Genomic DNA, 18,349 nt, shown 5'->3' with positions numbered 1-18,349 from the left:
GGGGGGGGGGCTCCTGGCAGAGTCTCTGGGAGGACAGGAGGACGGACAGGAGGACTTCTGGAAGAAGAGAGCAGGTACCAGGAAATGTAAGTCAGCCGGTTAGGCAGGAAGGTGGGAGCTGGGGAGTGATTAAGGGCAAAGCTGGAGAAGTGGATGATCTCAGATTACTAAGGGCCTCGTAGATCATGCCGAAAGAGGCACAGAAATTTTAACCTAAAGGTAGCCAGGAGCCACAGAAGGTTTCCAAGCAGAGGAGAAACCTGATGGGATTCTAGAGGAGTCCCTCTGGCAGTCATGTGGAGGAGGATGGATGTGTCAGGGAGCATGGTGACAGCGGGGGTTGGGGGGTCGGGGGTTGGAGTATCACACAAGCCAAGGTTTGTGGCCAAATGCTTCGAGAAAAGTCAGGCTTCAGCTGAGAAGTTCCAAGAACCCTGTGGAGAGCACTGGCTTTCAAACTTTTTGTTTCCACCCTAGAATTTGCCTCTACGAAGCTTACCTTGAGGCCCCAGGTGTAAAAGTGGCAAAGGCCCAGGTGAACAGATGGTAGCACACGGTGACCCCCGGATCGAGGTTCAAAACCACTGGGGGGCACGGCACTCGGCCTGACTGGGGTCAAGTGCCCACTATGGGTCCCTCATCCCTCCGAGTCGTGCTTTCCTCGCCAGTGAGAGGGAACCCATCCAGTCTCCATGGCCGGGCTCAGAGGGTTTGCGATCACACAGACGCAGCCCCAGTGCGCTGCAGAGAAAACGGGCCGCCGCTTGGAGGAATGCAGAGGCGTGTAGCGGCCCTGTCGTGGGCAAGCTGTTTTCTCGGCGAGGGTGATCTGGGAAAGCGCTTGTGGCTACCCCTGTTAACCTCTCTCGAAAGTGCGTGCGCCCCGCTTGCAGGAGATGTTGCTTCCTCTGCTGACGTTATCTGCAGCCGACATACTCGACATACTCGGGCCTTAGAATCGTAGCAAGCTGAGCGGGCTTGTTCCCCAGGGCCCACAGAAGTCAAAGCAGCGAGTTAGGAAGGGCCCACCAAACGCAAAGTAGGTGAGATGCGGTTTCTGGATAAAGACAGGAGTCCTGGAGTCAGGGCTAAACCCGAAGACCTCTGAAGAGAATAAAAGTCCTGGAGTCAGGGCTAAACCCGAAGACCTCTGAAGAGAATAAAAGCCTTCGTCTGCTGACCCTATTACCTACACGGGGTGTCCCTGTTCTTTGTTTCTTTAAGCAAGCTCTAGGCCCAAAGTGGGGCTTGAACTCAGGACCCTGAGATCAAAAGTCTGCATGTTCTACCGACTGAGCCGGCCAGGTGCTCTGACATCATTAGTCATTAGGGAAATGCAAGTGAAACCTGGAATGACTTAACGCTTTCTATCCACTAGGGTGGCTGTAATCAAAAAGTCACACTATAACAAGCCCTGGGCAAGGACGCAGAGAAATGAGAACCTTCAGACTCTGCGGGTACGGGTATAAAATGACGTAGCCACTCTCGAAAGCAGTTCCTCAGACAGTTAAACACAGAGCCACCATATGTGATATTGTGATTTATAATAAATATATATTTAGTTTCTGACCCTGTTCCAAGGCACAGAGCTCCTAAAAGCCTTGGAATTTCCTGTGGTAAGAGTGAGCTTTGTGTCTTTCATTATGTTAAACAGGTGACTTTTGGCAAGCCCCTCCCCCCTTTTTAAGATTTTATCCCTTTGTTTGAGAGAGAGAGACAGAACAAGCAGGGTGAGTGGCAGGAGCATATGGAGAAGCAGGCTCCCCACAGGGAGCCCCACTCAATCCCAGAACCCTGGGATGATGACGTGAGCCGAAGGCAGACGCTTAACCCACTGAGCCACCCAGGCGCCCCTGGAAAGCCCTTAAGATGGAGGCTGCTTGCCAGGGGAATCAACCATGTGATTATATAGGAATGGAACTTTCAGTACCTCCCCCAAACCTCCAGGGCGGGAAGAGGGCCTGGAGGTTGAGTCAATGGTCAATGGCCAGTGATTGAATCAACTGTGACTACGTAATGAAACCTCCACAAAGACCCAAAAGGACAAGGTTCTAAGAGCTTCTGGGCTGGTAAACACAAGGAGGTGCTGGGTGAGTGGCACCCTGGAGGGCCTGGGAGCTCTGAGCCCCTTCCTCGTGCCTTGCCCTGTGCATCTCTTCCATCTGTCTTTTCCTAAGTTATAGCTTTTTGTAATAAACTGGGAGTCTAATAGGTAAAATGTTTCTCTGATTTCTGTGGGCTGCTTCAGCAAATTAATCGAACCCCCGGAAAGGGACGTTGGAACTTGCAATCGACAGCGGGTCCGTCAGATGTGCAGGTGACACCTGGGTTTATGATTAGCATCTAGAGTTGGCAGGCGAGGGGGCCCGTCTTGTAGGACTCCGTCCACAGCCTGTGGAATCCATTGCTATCTCGAGGAGGTTAGAGTCAGAATTAAGTGAAATTGAGTTACATTGCAGGATACCCAGCTGGTGTCAAACACTTTCTCCTTGTTGTTAGTGTGGGGACCCCACGCCCCGGGCACACACACTTTGGATTTGGTGCAACCCTTGATCTCAGGATGGTAAGTTCTAGTCCCATGTTGGGGATAGAGATTAATTAAATAAATAAAACTTTTAAAAATTTTTAAAAATTTTAAATTGACTTTGGTAATGGTTGCACATAGCTGTAAATATACCAAAACCCACTAAACCATACATTTCATTTTTTAAAAGATTTATTTTTTTTATTTTAGAGAGAGAGAGCACACACATGAGTTGCAAGGGTGTGGCAGAGGGAGAGGGAGAGAGACTCTCAAGCAAACTTTCCACTGAGCACGGAGCCAGAGGCTGGGCTCGATCTCATGACCCTGAGATCATAACGCTGATCATGGGATCATGACCTGAGTGAAATCAGGAGTCGGATGCTCAACTGACTGAGCCACCAAGGGGACTCTATATCTTTTTAAACTGAAGTACAGGGGTGCCTGGGTGGCTCAGTAGGTTAAAGCCTCTGCCTTCGGCTCAGTTAATGATCCCAGGGTCCTGGGATGGAGCCCTGCATTGGGCTCTCTGCCCGGCAGGGAGCCTGCTTCCCCCCTGTCTCTCTGCCTGCCTCTCTGCCTACTTGGGATCTCTGTCTGTCAAATAAATAAAATAAACATCTTTAAAATAAATAAGTAAAAATAAACGGAAGTACAATTGACATACAATATTAGATTTAAGTGTACAATATAGTAATTTCACAATTATATACCTTACAAAATGAGAAGTGATCATGAGAACTGTGGTTATCATTTGTTGGCTATATGAAATTATTATAATATTACTGATTATATTCCCTGTGCTGTATTTTTCATCCCTGTGATTTATTTATTTTATAACTGAAAGTTTGTCCCTCTTTTATTTTTTTTAAGTAGGCTCCATGCCCAATGTGTGGCTAATTCACAGCCCGGAGATGAAGAGTCACATGCTCTACCGACTGAGCCAGCCAGGCACCCCAAAAGCTTGTACCTCTTAATCTTCTTCACCTATTTTCTCTGTCCCTTCATCCATTCCCCTCTGGTAACCACCATTTTTGTTATCTGTGTTTATGAGTCTGTTTCTGATTTGTTTGTTCTTTTGTTTTTTTTAAAAAAGATTTTATTTATTTATTTGAGAGAGGCGAGAGAGCATGAGCAGGGGGAGTGGGAGAAGGAGAAGCAGACTCCCCACCAAGCAGGGAGCCCCGATGCAGGGCTCGATCCTAGGACCCTGGGATCATGATCCAAGCCAAGGGCAGACACTCAACTGACTGAGCCACCCAGGCGCCCCTGTTCTTTTGTTTTCCAGATTCCACATATAAGTGAAATCCTATGGTATTTGTTTTTCACTGACTTACTTCACGTGGCATAATACCCTCTAGGTCCATCCACGGTGTTATGAATGGCAAGATTTCATTCTTTTTCATGGCTATGGTTCCATTGCATGTATATACCACAATCTCTTCTACTGACGGACACTTAAGTTGCTTCCATATCTTGGCTATCATAAATAACACTGCAATAAATATAGGTGTGCATAGATCTTTTTGAATTAGTGTTTTCAATGTCTTTGAAATAATGAGCAGTAGGATGACTGGATCATATGATATTTGTGTTATTAATGTTTTGAGGAAACCTCCATGCTGTTTTCCACAGCGGCTGCACCAGTTTGCTTTCCCACCAACAGCGCACAAGTCTTCCCTTTCCTCCACATCCTCAACACCTGGGACTTCTTGCCTTTTTGATCCTAGCCCCTCCGACTGGTGGAAGGTGATATCGCTTTGCGGTTTTGATTTGCATTTCCCTGATGCCGAGTGATGTTGAGCTGGCCATCTGGATGCCTTCTTTGGAAAAATGCCTATTCAGGCCCATTGGCAACTTTAAAATCAGATGATTTGGTTTTTGTTTTGTTTTGTTTTGTTTCTTAGTGTTGAGTTGCAGGAGTTCTTTATATATTTTGGATATGAATGCCTTATCAGCTGTATCATTTGCAAATATGTTCTCGCATTCAGTAGGTTGCCTTTTTGTTTTCTTGATGGTTTCCTTCACTGTGCAAAAGCTTACCCTGCTGTAGTCACAATGATTTATGTTTGCTTTTGTTTCCCTTGTCTGAGGAGACAGATCTAAAAAAATGTTGCTAAGGTTGATGTCTAAGAGATTACTGCTGTTTTTATTAAAGATGTATTTATTTATTTATTTGAGAGAGAGGGATAGAATGGGAGGTAGGGGCAGAGGGAGAGGGAGAGAATCTTTTTTTATAAAACATTTTATTTATTTATTTGATAGAGAGAGAGAGAGCACACATGCATGGACTGGGGAGGGGCAGAAGGAGAGGGAGAGAGAGAATCCCAAGCAGGCTCCATAGCCAGCACAGAGCCCAACACCGGGCTTGATCTCCTAACCCTGAGATTGTGACCTGAGCCAAAATCAGCAGTCAGAATGCTTAACCCACTGGGCCCCCCAGGTGCTCCTTTACTTCTTCTTTACCAATTTCAATGCTTTTTATGTCTGATTGCTGTGACTAGGATGTCCAGTGCTGCGCTGGATAGAAGTGGTAATAAATGGACATTCTAGTCTTCTCTTGATCTTAGGGGAAATACTTTCAGCTTTTCACCATTGAACATGATGTTAGTTGTAGGTTTGTTGTGTATGGCCTTTATCATGCTGAGGTATGTATGTTCCCTGTAAATTCACTTTGTCAAGAGTTTTTATCATGAATAGATGCTGAATTTTGTCATATGCTCTTTCTGCATCTACTGAGATGATCTTGTGAGTTTTGTCCTTCATTTTGCCAATGTGCTCTATCATGTGGATTGATTTGGAGATATTGAATGAATGATCCCTTGCGCTCCTGGAATAGACTGCACTTGACTACGGTGAATAGTTTTTTTTAATGTATTGTTAAATCCAGTTTGCTAATAATTGTGGAGGATTTTTGTATCTATGTACATCAGGGATATTTGCCTGTAATTTTTTGTTGTTGTTGTTTGATTTTGGTTTTTGGGTAATGCTGGCTTCATAGAATGAATTTGGAAGCTTTCCTTCCTCTTCTCTTTTTTGGAATAATTTGAGAAGGATAGCTATTAACTCTTGTTTACATGTTTGGTAGAATTCACCAGTGAAGCCAGTTGGTCCTGGACTTTCATTTGCTGGAAGGTTTTTGGTTACCAGTCGAATTTTGTTACTACTAATTGGTCTGTTTGGATTTTTTTATTTCTTCCTTATTCAGTCCCAGAAGACTGTTTGTTTCTAGGAATTTATCCATTTCTTCCTGGTTGTCCAACTTACTGGCTTATAATTTTCCTGGTAGCGTCCTATAATTCTTTGTATTTCCTTGATGTCAGTTGTTGCTTCTCTTTCATTTCTGATTTTATTTATTAGAACCCTCCCCCCTTTTTTTTTCCTCTATGAGTCTGGCTAAAGGATTACCAATTCTGTTTATCTTTTCAAAGAACCAGCTCTTGGTTTTACTGAACTTTTCTACTGTGTTTTGGTTTTTTGTCTCTATTTTATCTATTTCCATTCGCATTATTGTCTTCCTCCTACCAACTTTGGGTTTCGTCTTTTTCTAGTTCCTTTAGGTGTAAGGTTAGATAGTTTATTAAAGACTTTTGTTTGTTTGTTTCTTGAGGTAGGTTTATATTGCTATAAACTTCCCTCTTAGGACTGCTCTTCCTATGTCCCAAAGATTTTGAACTGCTGTGTTTCCATTTTCATTTGCCTCCAGATATGGCTTGATTTCCTCTTTGATTTCTTTGTTGACTCATTAATTGTTGAGTAGCATGTTGTTTAGCCTCAACACGTTTGTGTTTTTTCCCGTTTTATTTTCTTATAACTGATTTCTAGTTTCAAACTGTGTGGTTGGGAAAAAATGCTTGCTATGATTTCAATCTTAAATTTATTGAGACTTCTTTTGTGACCTACCATGGGATCTATCCTGTAGAATGCTCCATGTGCACTTGAAAAGAACATGTATTCTGCTGTTTTGGGATGGTACGTTCTGTATGAGTATGTTAAGCCCATCTGGTCTAATGTGTTATTCAAAGCCATTTTTTCCTTACTGATTTTCTGTCTGGATGATCTACCCACTGATGTACGTGAGGTGTTAAAGTTCCCTACTGTTATTATACTACTGTCACTTTCTCCCTTTATATCTGTCAATATTTGCTTTATATATTTAGGCGCTCCATTATTGGGTGTATATATACATATATATATGTATATATACATATATATATAATTTTAAAGATTTTATTTATTTATTTGACAGACAGAGAGATCACAAGTAGGCAGAGAGGCAGGCAGAGAGAGAGGGGAAGCAAGCTCTCTGCTGAGCAGAGAGCCTGATGTGGGGTTCAATCCCACGACCCCGAAATCATGATCCGAGACGAAGACAGAGGATCCACTGACTGAGCCACCCAGGCGCCCCTGGGTGCATATATATTTAAAATTGTTATATACTCTTGCTGGATCGATCTCTTTATCTTAATGTAATGTTCTTCTTTGTCTCTTATTACATTCGTTCTTTTTTTTAAAGATTTTATTTATTTATTTGACAGAGATCATAAGTAGGCAGAGAGGCAGGCAGAGAGAAAGGAGGAAGCAGGCTCCCCACCAAGTAGAGGGCCCGATGTGGGGCTCAATCGCAGGACCTTGAGATCATGACCTGAAGGCAGAGGCTTAACCCACTGAACCACCCAGGCACCCCATCTTATTGCATTATTTCTTTTAAGGTCTGTTTTGTTTGATGTAAGTACTGCTACCCCAGCTTTTTTTTTTTCTGCTTCTATTTACATGGAGTATATTTTCCGTTCATTCACTTTTTGTCTGTATGTGTCTTTAAGTCTGATGTGAGTTTCTTGTAGGCAACATATAGATGGGTCTTTAAAAAAAAAAACCAGTTCAGTCACCCTAGTCTTTCTTTTTCTTTTTCTTTTTTAATTTGACAGATAGAGATCACAAGTAGGCAGAGAGGCAGGCAGAGAGAGAGGGGGAAGCAGGCTCCATGCCAAGTAGAGAGCCCGATGCGGGGCTGTATCCCAGGACCCTGGGATCAGGCCCCAAGCCAAAGGCAGAGTCTTTAACCCACTGAGCCACCCAGGCACCCCCAGCCTAGTCTTTCGATTGGAGCATTTAGACCATTTACTTTGAAAGCAATTATTGATGCATAAGCACTTACTTCCAATTTTGTTCATTGTTTTCTGTACCTTTTTTCTTCTCTTGCTCATTTCCCTTGTCAGTTGATGACTTTCTTAGTGTTATCCCTGGATTCCTTTATCTTTATTTTTGTGTATCTATCACAGATTTTCGGTTTGTGATTACCATGAGGTTCATAAATCACATCCTAATATATGGCAGTCTGTATTAAGTTGATGGTCACTTAAGTTCAAACACATTCTAGAAGCACTACATTTTTACTCCTCCTTCTCCACGTTTTACGTATATGTTGTCATATTTTACATCTTTTTGTGAATCCCTGAATTAATTTTTTAGATGTAATTAACTTTATTACTTTTGTCTTTTAATATTCATATGAGCTTTATAAGTGGCTTATCTATACTACCTTTCCTACATGTTTGCTTTTGCCAGTGAAGTTTTTTTCATGATTTTCTTACTTCTAGCTATGTCCTTTTCTTTTCTGCTTAAAGACCCTTTAACAGTTCTTGGAAGGCTGGTTTGGTGGTGAGGAGCTCCTTTAACCTTTTTTTTTTAAGATTATTTATTTATTTATTTTAGAATGAGAGGGGGGGGGAAGGAGTGGGGGCAGAAAGTTGGAAGGGGGGGGAAGAATCTCAAGCAGACTCCTTGATGAGCACAGAGCCTGATGAAGGGCTTGATCTCACCACCCTGAGATCATGACATGAGCTGAAACCAAGAGTCGCACCCCAAACTGATCCAGCCAACCCAGGCACACCATTAACTTTTATTTGTCTCAGAAACTCCATCTCTCCTTTAACTCTGAATGATAACCTTGCCGGGTAGAGTATTCTTCGTTGTAGGTTGCTCCTTTCAGTGCTTAGAATATATCATGCCACTTTCTTCTGGCCTGCTAAGTTTCTGCTGAAAGATTAGCTGATAGCCTTATATGCTTTCCCTTGTTGTGTACATGCTTCATTCAGCACATGGAGTTACTGAACAAATAAGGAAAGAAAAGTATCCACTCTTATTTATCCTTGTATCCTAGTACCCAGTACAGAAATATGAGTGTTCATTTTGTATAATGCTTTTGGTCGATCCATTTCATATCCGACACTTGTCTCAACCTCAAGGACAGAGAGACACCTGTAGGACTGACGTCTGTTCCCAGAGCAACCTGTGCACACTTGGCTTTCAGCTCCCATCACCCAGCCAAGTTGTTGCGTGTAGTGTGTGGGAGAGTCAGGCTCACGATAGTGAGAAGTGGCAGCCTTCAGAAAGGAAAGAAGGAGAAGGAGGATGTCTGTCAATAGAAAGCTGACAGAGAGGGGGCACCTGGCTGGCTTAGGCGGAGGAGAGTGTGTTGACTCTTGATCTCAGGATCGTGAGTTCATGCCATGCAGTGGGTGTAGAGATTACTAAAACAAACAAACAAACAAACTTTAGAAGAAAGTTGACAGAGGAACTAAAAGATCTGGGGCAACAAGGATCCTGGGCTTAGAGGTAAGTTGTCTTTCAAGCCTCAGAGGCCCTGAAGCACCTCTGTGAGCTCCACACTGAGAGCCGTGGGTAATTACAACCAGGCAAAGTATTCAGTGTTCCGCTGAAGAAGGCAAGAAGTTCACGGTGCGTCCTGAATATGTAACAGCCTAGGGAATACCCGGCTGGCTCAGTTGGGACAGCATGTGATTCCCAGTCTTGGGGTCTTGAGTTCAAGCCCCATGCTGGGCATGGAGCTTACTTAAACGTAACCAAACCAAACCTTTCTTTTGAATATGTAACAGTCTGAAAGCTTTAGCTCATAAGGGGCTGATGTGCCCCAAGGCGTGATGATCTTTTTGATGAGTCAGCTTAGCTAGGCTACAGTCCCCATTTATTCAAACACTAATCTAGGTGTTGCAGTCGGAGTATTTTGCAGATGTAATTAAATCTATAGTTCACTTTAAGTAAGGGAGGTTATCCTAGATAACCTGGGTGGGCCTGATTTAATCAGTTGAAAAGCTTTAAGAGCAGGGTTGAAGCTCCCCTGAGAAAAGAAATTCTGGGGCACCTGGGTGGCTCAGTGGGTTAAGCGTCCGCTTTCAATGGCCTTCAGCTCAGGTCATGATCCCAGGGTCCCGGGATTGAGCCCCACATTGAGCCCCGCATCGGGATCCTTGCTCAGCCGGGGAGCCTGCTTCTCCCTCTCCCTCTCCCTCTGTTGCTCCCCTGCTTGTGTGCCACTCTATCAAATAAACAAAATCTTTTTTAAAAAATGATTTTATTTATTTATTTAACAGAGAGAGTTCACAAGTAGGCAGAGAGACAGGCAGGGGGTGCGGGGAAGCAGGCTTTCTGCTGAGCAGAGAGCCTGATGTGGGGTTTGATCCCAAGCCCCTCAGATCATGACCTGAGCCAAAGTCAGAGGCTTAACCCACTGAACCACCCAGGTGCTCCTAAATAAATAAAATGTTGAAAAAGAAAAGAAAATTCTGCCTGGGGACAATGGCTTCAGCCTGTGGACAGCCCGTGCCTGTGAGGTCCACTATGCCCTTCTGACAACCTGCCCTGTAAATTCCCAATTTGCCTAGTCAGACACAGTTGGTTAAGCATCCCACTCTTGATTTCGGCTCGGGTCATGATCTCAGGGTTGTGAGATCCAGCCCAGCGTCGGGCTCCATGCCTAGCAGGGATTCTCTCTCTCCCAGTCCCTCTACCCCTCCCTACTTCCTCTCTAGAAACAAAAAAAAGAAGTTCATCCTGGTGGCTCAGTTGGTTAAATGTCTGACTTCAGTTCAGGTCATGATCTCGGGGTCCTGGGATCGAGCCCTGTTGCGGACTCCTGCTCACTGGGGAGTCTGCTTGTCCCTCTCCATCCACCCCCACCTCCCACCACCACTCGTGCTCTTTCTCTCCCTCAAATAAATAAATAAAGTCTTTTTAAACAAAGAATGAAATCTTGCCATTTGCAACAATGTAAATGGAGCTAGTGTGTATTGTGCTAAGCAAAAGAAGTCAGAGAAAGACAAATACCATATGATTTCACTCATATGTGGAATTTAGGAACAAAACAGATGAACGTGTGGGAAGGGGGAAAAAGGAGAAGAAGAGAGCAGGAGGCAAACCATAAGAGACTCTTAACCCTAGAGAACAAACTAAGGGTTGGTAGCGGGAGATGGGTGGGGGATGGGCTAAAAGGGGGATGGGCATTAAGGTGGGCACTTGTGATGATGAGCCCTGGGTGTTGTATGTAAGTGACGAATCACTGAATTCTACTCCAAAACCCAATATTGCACTATCTGTTAACTACCTAGAACTTAAATAAAAATTTTGAAGGAAAAAGAAATAGTACAGACTTTTTAAAAAGTATACCATTTTTTAAAGATACATGTGCCCTTAGTTCCCTTCACGTGTTTCACCCATCCCCCCACCCAAGAGTCTGAACTCTGAATCCCTAGGCTCTCTTCCTCTGTAAAACAAATCCCCGGTGCTGGGCTGACCCATCCCTTTCCTGCCCTCAGGAGCTTTGATCTATTGACTATTCCTTGTTGACTCCAGGATCCTCCTACTTTTCTTAGCTCTCCCCTGTTCTTCCCATCATTATGCAAACAAGCTGTCACTCCTATGTCAAAACAAAAACCCTCTCCTAACCCACAGCCTCCTCCAGTTCTTTGGACTTGCATACCCACAACCCAACTCTCTGCTGGACATCTTCACCGAAAGTCCTAGAGCCATTGCAAACTAAATATATGCCCAACTGAACCACTGATGCCTCCATTCTTCCACCAAAAAAAAAAAAAAAAAAAAAAAAAAATCTATTCTCATGGTCTTTCCCTCTCAGTGAATGACAACACCATCCAATCCACCCTTTTGTTCAAACCAGAAACTTGGGCATTCTTGCCGCTGCCGCCTTCTTCCTCCCCTGCACTCAATCACAAGTCTTGCTGCTTCTACTGAATCTCTCTTACCTGTCCATTTCACTCCATCTCCACTGCCTCTGCCTTAGCACTGCCAACCATCATTTCTCACCCAGACTACAAAGCACAGCCTCTTACCAGTCCACTCCCAGACTACCCTGCCCCACTTCTGACCAGTCTGATCTCAGCAGTCCACACAGGAACCCCGATGATTCCTTAAACCCACACCAGATAGAATACTGTCCAATTTCAAAACCTTCGATGTTTTTCCTGGGCCCCAGGAGAGAATCCAAACTCCCTCTCTCAAGGTTTACAGGCTCCCCCAGACCTGATCCTGCCTCCTCCCCCATCACTACTCCCATCAGGCACTCTCTTCTGCCACCACCAATATATCCCGTCTGTACTTCTGCCACACACAGTAACTCTCAGTTCCCTAAAGTTTCCCAGCTACCTCGTGACTAGCCTTTTCACAGTCTCCTTCTTCTGCAGAGGATATGAACATGCCACGCTCCATCCCCCAGACCTAACTCCTCTTCAGCCTTCAGAGCCCAGCTGGCTCTTCCTCAGCCCCTCCCCTGCTCAGGACAGGTACACAAGGGCTTGATGCCTCCCCCCCCCCCAGACAGTGTCCAGCATTCAGGGCTGCAACTGTGTGCATGCTCTCCTGTAGACTTCGAACCCATGAAGATGGGGGCCTGTGGATGTAACTCACCACTGCCGCCAAGCACCCAGCATCGTGGGTCTGCCTCATAGTCTGCAACGGATGTTTCTGGAATGAACAAGTGGGAGGTGGAGGCAGTTGACTTTGAATTTAGATCCACGGTCCTTCTGATTAAACTAATAATCACTGTTTTGTAGTTCATTTGCTTTCCGTTCCCATGGCTTTCTCCCTTTGGTGAGCTCTGTGCAAACACTTTTTCTAATGAATACAATATCAGATATACATTTAGAGTTACAAATGTGGTGCTAGAAGTTCATGACTTTAGAACCAATTTCCTCATTTCAAGTGGGAGGAAACTGAAGTCCCAAAAGCTGAAGTGGTTGTGGGGGCAGGCCCATTGTAGCTATAAAACTGGGACTAGACCTTGGATTTCTTTCTTTTTTTCTTTTTAAGTTTATTTAAGTAATCCCTACACCCAGTGTGGGCTCATGACCCCAATATCAAGAGTCACATGCCCTTCTGACTGAGCCAGCCAGGTGCCCCCAGACCTAAGATTTCTTGATTCTTGTATTCTATCCCCTGTCTTACACCATGCTGTGATGGATTAAAGGTGATCATGAGTTCCCAGTGGTGAGTTTTATATCCCCTTCCCTTGAATCCAGGTGGGTTCTGTAACAGCTCAGACCAATAAAATATGGCAAGAGATATACTGGGCAGAGCCCAAATTGAAAATGTAGGTTCCCTTCTAAACATTAATTAAGAATTTCAAGATGGTGGGCTCCTAGCTGGCTCAGTTGGAAGAGCATGGGACTCTTGACCTTAGGAGCACGAGTTCAAGCCCCACACTGGGTGTAGGGATTACTAAAAATAAATAAATAAACTTTGAAAAAATAGAATAATTTAAGAAAAGAATTTCAAGATGGCAAAAGCAGGGCTTCAAACTCAGTGTGGAGCCCTGTGTGGCTACACAGCCTGTGTACCCATGAACATGTTCCTGCTGCCAGTTTCAGGGCTCCGGTCAGAAGAGACTGCCAGCAGCTTCCAGTTCCTGTTTCTTGGAATAGTCAGTCAAGCCAGGTGCCATGTAAGCCATCAACAGTCCTGAGATCACCAAACTATATGGAGAGGCCCTGGAGGATGAGATGACGTGTGGAGGGAAACAGACCAAGGAGTGCCAAGGCGCTCAGCATATGTGTAGGGATTCAGAACAATCACCCCACAATGTGCCACTTTTGCAAATAGACTTTTTTTAAAGATTTTCTTTATTATTTGACAGAGAGAGAGATCATAAGTAGGCAGAGAGGCAGGCAGAGAGAGAGAGAGAAGCAGGCTCCCCGCTCAGCAGAGAGCCCAAGGACCCTGAGATCATGACGCGAGCCAAAGACAAAGGCTTGAACCCACTGAGTCATCCAGGCGCCCTGCACACAGATTATTTGGAGCTGAATATAATCAAGGCCCAAAAGACTCAGTAAGAAACTCGGACCTTCCCCCAACTGCCTAAAAGATTTTGGATGGGGGGCCCCTGGGTGACTCAGTGGGTTAAAGCCTCTGCCTTTCCCTCGGGTCATGATCCCAGGGTCCTGGGATCAAGCCCCACTTCGGGCTAACTGCTCAGCGGGGAACCTGCTTCTCTCTCTCTCTCTGCCTGCCTCTCTGCCTACTTGTGATCTCTGTCTGTCAAACAAATAAATAATAAAAAATCTTAAAAAAAAAAAAGAATTTGGATGAAGAACCTGCCCCAGAAAGAGAGCTAACACCATAGATAACTACAGTGTAATATGAACTAAGTATGGTAGACAAGGAGGCACCTAGTGAGGCCTGTTTTATGCAAGTTCTGTGTCCCCTTGTTTCTGGGTGGGCCTAGCAAATACTTGTTTACCAAACCTTAACTCCTTTCTATCTTCTTGGGAGTTGCTTCCCTTCCCTTTGAAGTCCCAGGCCCCTACCCTCTTCTCCTTAGTTCAGGATGATATATATACCTTGTTTTGTTTTGTTTTTTAAAGATTTTATTTATTTATTTATTTAGACAGAGAGAGAGAGAGAGAGAGAGCACAGCAGGGGGAGCAGCAGGCAGAGGGAGAGGGAGAAGCAGGCTCCCCGCTGAGCAGGACCCTGGGATCATGACCTGAGCCGAAGGCAGTCCCTTAACGACTGAGCCACCCAAGTGCCCCATACCTCATTTTACCTGTCTTTGGAATCACTCACATTTATGTGGACTCCCCATACATACATAATTAAATTTGATTTTTCCTTGTCAATCTGTCTCGTATCAAGACAATTCTTAGAGCAGCCAGAAGAACTTTGAAAGGTAGAGGAGATTTTATCCTTCTCAACGTAAGTGAGGAAGCCATCCTGGGAGTGGATCCCCCAGTTCCTGTTGTCCCTAACATCCAGCCAAGGCCCTGTACAAGTTCCTGACCCACAAAATGATGATGGAAACAAAATGTTTTAGGCCACTAAGTTTTGGGATAGTTTGTTACCCAGTGATAGATAATGAAAAAAATGTAACATCTCTAGTGTTCTTCGAAATGTCAGTGAAAAGCTCTTAAAGTACAAAGCTTTTATTTGTATAAAATGCTACCATTCTGGGATCCCCAAATTACACACAAAATATATGGTTATATGCATATTATAAACATAGGAATGTCACTTTGGTGATTAAAGATAAAAAATGTAAACATGGAGGGCGCCTGGGTGGCTCAGTGGTTTAAGCCGCTGCCTTCGGCTCGGGTCATGATCTCGGGGTGCTGGGATCGAGTCCCGCATCGGGCTCTCTGCTCAGCGGGGAGCCTGCTTCCCTCTGTCTCTCTCTGCCTGCCTCTCCATCTACTTGTGATTTCTCTCTGTCAAATAAATAAATAAATAAAATCTTTAAAAAAAAATGTAAACATGGAAAAAAAGATAAAAAATGTATTTCACACTAGGAACATACAATGTTTTGGCACCAGCCTTAACCAGACCTTTGAATTTAAAATATGTGATTTCAGGGGCGCCTGGGTGGCTCAGTGGGTTAAAGCCTCTGCCTTCGGCTCCAGTCATGATCCCGGGGTCCTGGAATCAAGCCCTACATTGGGCTCTCTGCTCAGCAGGGAGCCTGCTTCCTCCTCTCTCTCTCTCTCTCTCTCTCTCTCTGCCTGCCTCTCTGCCTGATTGTGATCTCTGTCTGTCAAATAAATAAAATCTTTAAAAAATAAAATAAAATATGTGAATTCAGAATACTTCCCTTGTCCCCTGGGAATACTTCTCTGTCACTGCACTTACAACACTGTATGATAATTAACCGTCTGCATGTCTATTTCCCTGACTAGATCAATGTTTTTCAAATTGTGGATGCAACCTATTAATGGATTATGAAACATATTTCTAAATGAAATAGAGTAAAATAAAAATATGAGTATGTGTTGCACACAAGTATTAAATCAAGAAACTTGCAGGGGTGTGTGTGTGTGTGTGTGTCTGCTGGACTAAACTGGGATCCCAGTACAGTGTCTATGCCGGGCCTATTCTCCACTGTGTCCCCAGCAGGCAGCATACTGCTTGACAGGTGTAGCTGTTCTATAAATATTTGTTACATGAGTGAATGGTATTCTTGACATTTCCTATTTGGAGATGAACATCCTCATCTTCTTGGGACCCTTTCCTGCTTCCTAATAATGCTGGGCTCCAGACTTCCACTCCTTCCATAAATTAGGGAGTCTTATAGCAGCTTATTTATTATTCATTCACTTTCAGTTTTTAGTTTTCAGTTTGCTCCTAAGAATCTGCAGCAGTGTGAGCTTTCTGTTAACTGCCTACGAAGATGGAAAGTGTCTGTCCCCTCCACAAGGCAGTCGAAAAATAAAGAAGGTTGGGGCGCCTGGGTGGCTCAGTGGGTTGGGCCTCTGCCTTCCGCTCAGGTCGTGATCCCAGAGTCCTGGGATCGAGCCCCGCATCGGGCTCTCTGCTCCTCGAGCAGCCTGCTTCCCCCCCACCCCCACCCCCCGCTCTCTGCCTGCCTCTCTGCCTACTTGTGATCTCTCTCTGTGTCAAATAAATAAATAAAATCTTTAAAAAAAAATAAAAATAAAGACGGAAGCAAGGGAGGGGAGGGAAAGGAAAGAAAGAAAAGGGAAGAGAAGAGAAAGAGAAAGAAGAAAAAATATTGGTTACAGATTTACTCCAAGAACTTAAAGATAAGCTGTTACCATTTCCCAAGTCCCAACAATAGACAGGCATTTTTGACACACCATAATTGTCACAGCAAGTCTGTAACACAACATGATTAACCCCCATTTCACGTGTCCTCAGGAAGGTTAAGTAACTCTCCTAAGTCATCCAGCTGGCCAGCGAAAGGCAGATGATGTGAACCCAGACCTGTCCAGCTGCAAAGCTCCGTGAGCTTTCTGTATTCTTCCGCTGCTCCCACACAGTTAACCAAAACACCTACACAGAGGCTTCTACTAAGACCAGACACAGACAGCCTGCAAATAGTGCCTTTTCTCTGTCAGCCAATGGGGAAACAATCCTTGCGGACACAACCTTAAGGTAAGTGTTCATGGTGTAGACAGCGTCCGTGGACCTCAACAGCTTTTGGGGATTTGTAAACACACCAGGAACTCACTTCCCCATCAGCACGCTTCCTTGAGCACCACACTTTAAAATGCATGGGTTTTTTGTGAAGATGTTTTTTAAGTAATCTCTAGATTCAACAAAGGGCTTGAACTCACAACCCCCAAGATCAAGAGTCGCTCGCTCTACTGACTGGGCCAGCTGGGTGCCCCTATTTCATTCTATTTTTAGACAAATGTTTTATTTTCAAGTAGCCTTAGATTTACAGAGAAGTTGCAAGAATATTACAGAGGGTTTCCCTATGTCCTGCATGCAATTTCCCCTATGGTTACTGTGTGTTTTTTTTTAAATGTTTTCAAACAAGGGGCGCCTGGGTGGCTCAGTCCATTAAGCGTCTGCCTTTGGCTCAAGTCATTGTCCCAGGGGTCGTGGGACTGAGTCCTGTGTTGGGCTTCCTGCTCGGCAGGGAGCCTGCTTCTCCCTCTCCCTCAGCCCCTCCCCCACCCTGCTCATGCTCTCTCTCTCTTAAATAAATAAATAAAATCTTTTAAAACATGTTTACAGACACAACCACAATAATGAATTGACAGCAATCTAACAAGTCTCTCTATCATGTGCTGTTTGGAACCCATCAAAATACATGTCTCAGGGGCGCCTGGGTGGCCCAGTTGGTTAAGAGTCTGCCTTCTGCTCAGGTCATGATCCCAGGGTCCTGGGATCAAACCCTGCATCAGGCTCCACCAGGAGTCTGCTTCTCCCTTTCCCAACACCCCACCCCTGCTTGTGTGTGCTTTCTCTGTCAAATAAATAAATACAACCTTTAAAAAGAAAACAAAAACCAACCAAATACGTGTTTCAGAGGACTCAGATGCCAGGCTGTGGCATATACGGCAGCCACGAGGGCTTCTTCCAGAATAAGCAGCTCCAGATAAGAATGCGGGACTCATCCCCAAGTCTCTGAAAAGAAGTAACATTTTATTCTAGCTTGAACTTCCAACTGGCCTTGTGGCCCAAACTAAGAATTTGGTCTAAGGTCAAAAGGGTATGTCTTCTTCAAATCCCACAGCGCATAAGCTTGTCTAATTTACTTCAGGAGTCCCTCTTGTTTTCTTGACATGTCATCTTTCCCACGTCCCTATTCGTGGGGACTTCTGAAAATACACACAGCAACACAAACTTAAGCAGAACTCACCATGAAGAACTGTAGAAAGCCCTGGGTGAAGAGAAGGAGCCGGAAGAGGACAGAGGCCCAGAGAAGGAAGATATTGCTGGAAGCAACACCAGGACTCGTGTACAGGGGTCTTGCTCTTAGCTTGGAGCTGGGGGATGCTCTTGGGGCAGGTCCCCTCTCTCCAGGCACTGGCCCACCCACTGGGCAGTTGTGCTTCCCCAGGATGCAGCCCTCCATCCATAGTTGACTGATTCTTTTTTTTTTTAAAGATTTTATTTATTTATTTGATAGAGATCACAAGTAGGCAGAGAGGCAGGCAGAGAGAGAGGGGGAAGCAGGCTCCCCGCTGAGCAGAGAGCCCGATGCGGGGCTCGATCCCAGGACCCTGAGATCATGACCTGAGCAGAAGGCAGAGGCTTTAACCCACTGAGCCACCC

The sequence above is a fragment of the Mustela nigripes genome, chromosome X (assembly GCF_022355385.1).
Source record: "Mustela nigripes isolate SB6536 chromosome X, MUSNIG.SB6536, whole genome shotgun sequence".
Taxonomy (NCBI): Eukaryota; Metazoa; Chordata; class Mammalia; order Carnivora; family Mustelidae; genus Mustela; species Mustela nigripes.
Note: the sequence above shows the minus strand (reverse complement) of the source record.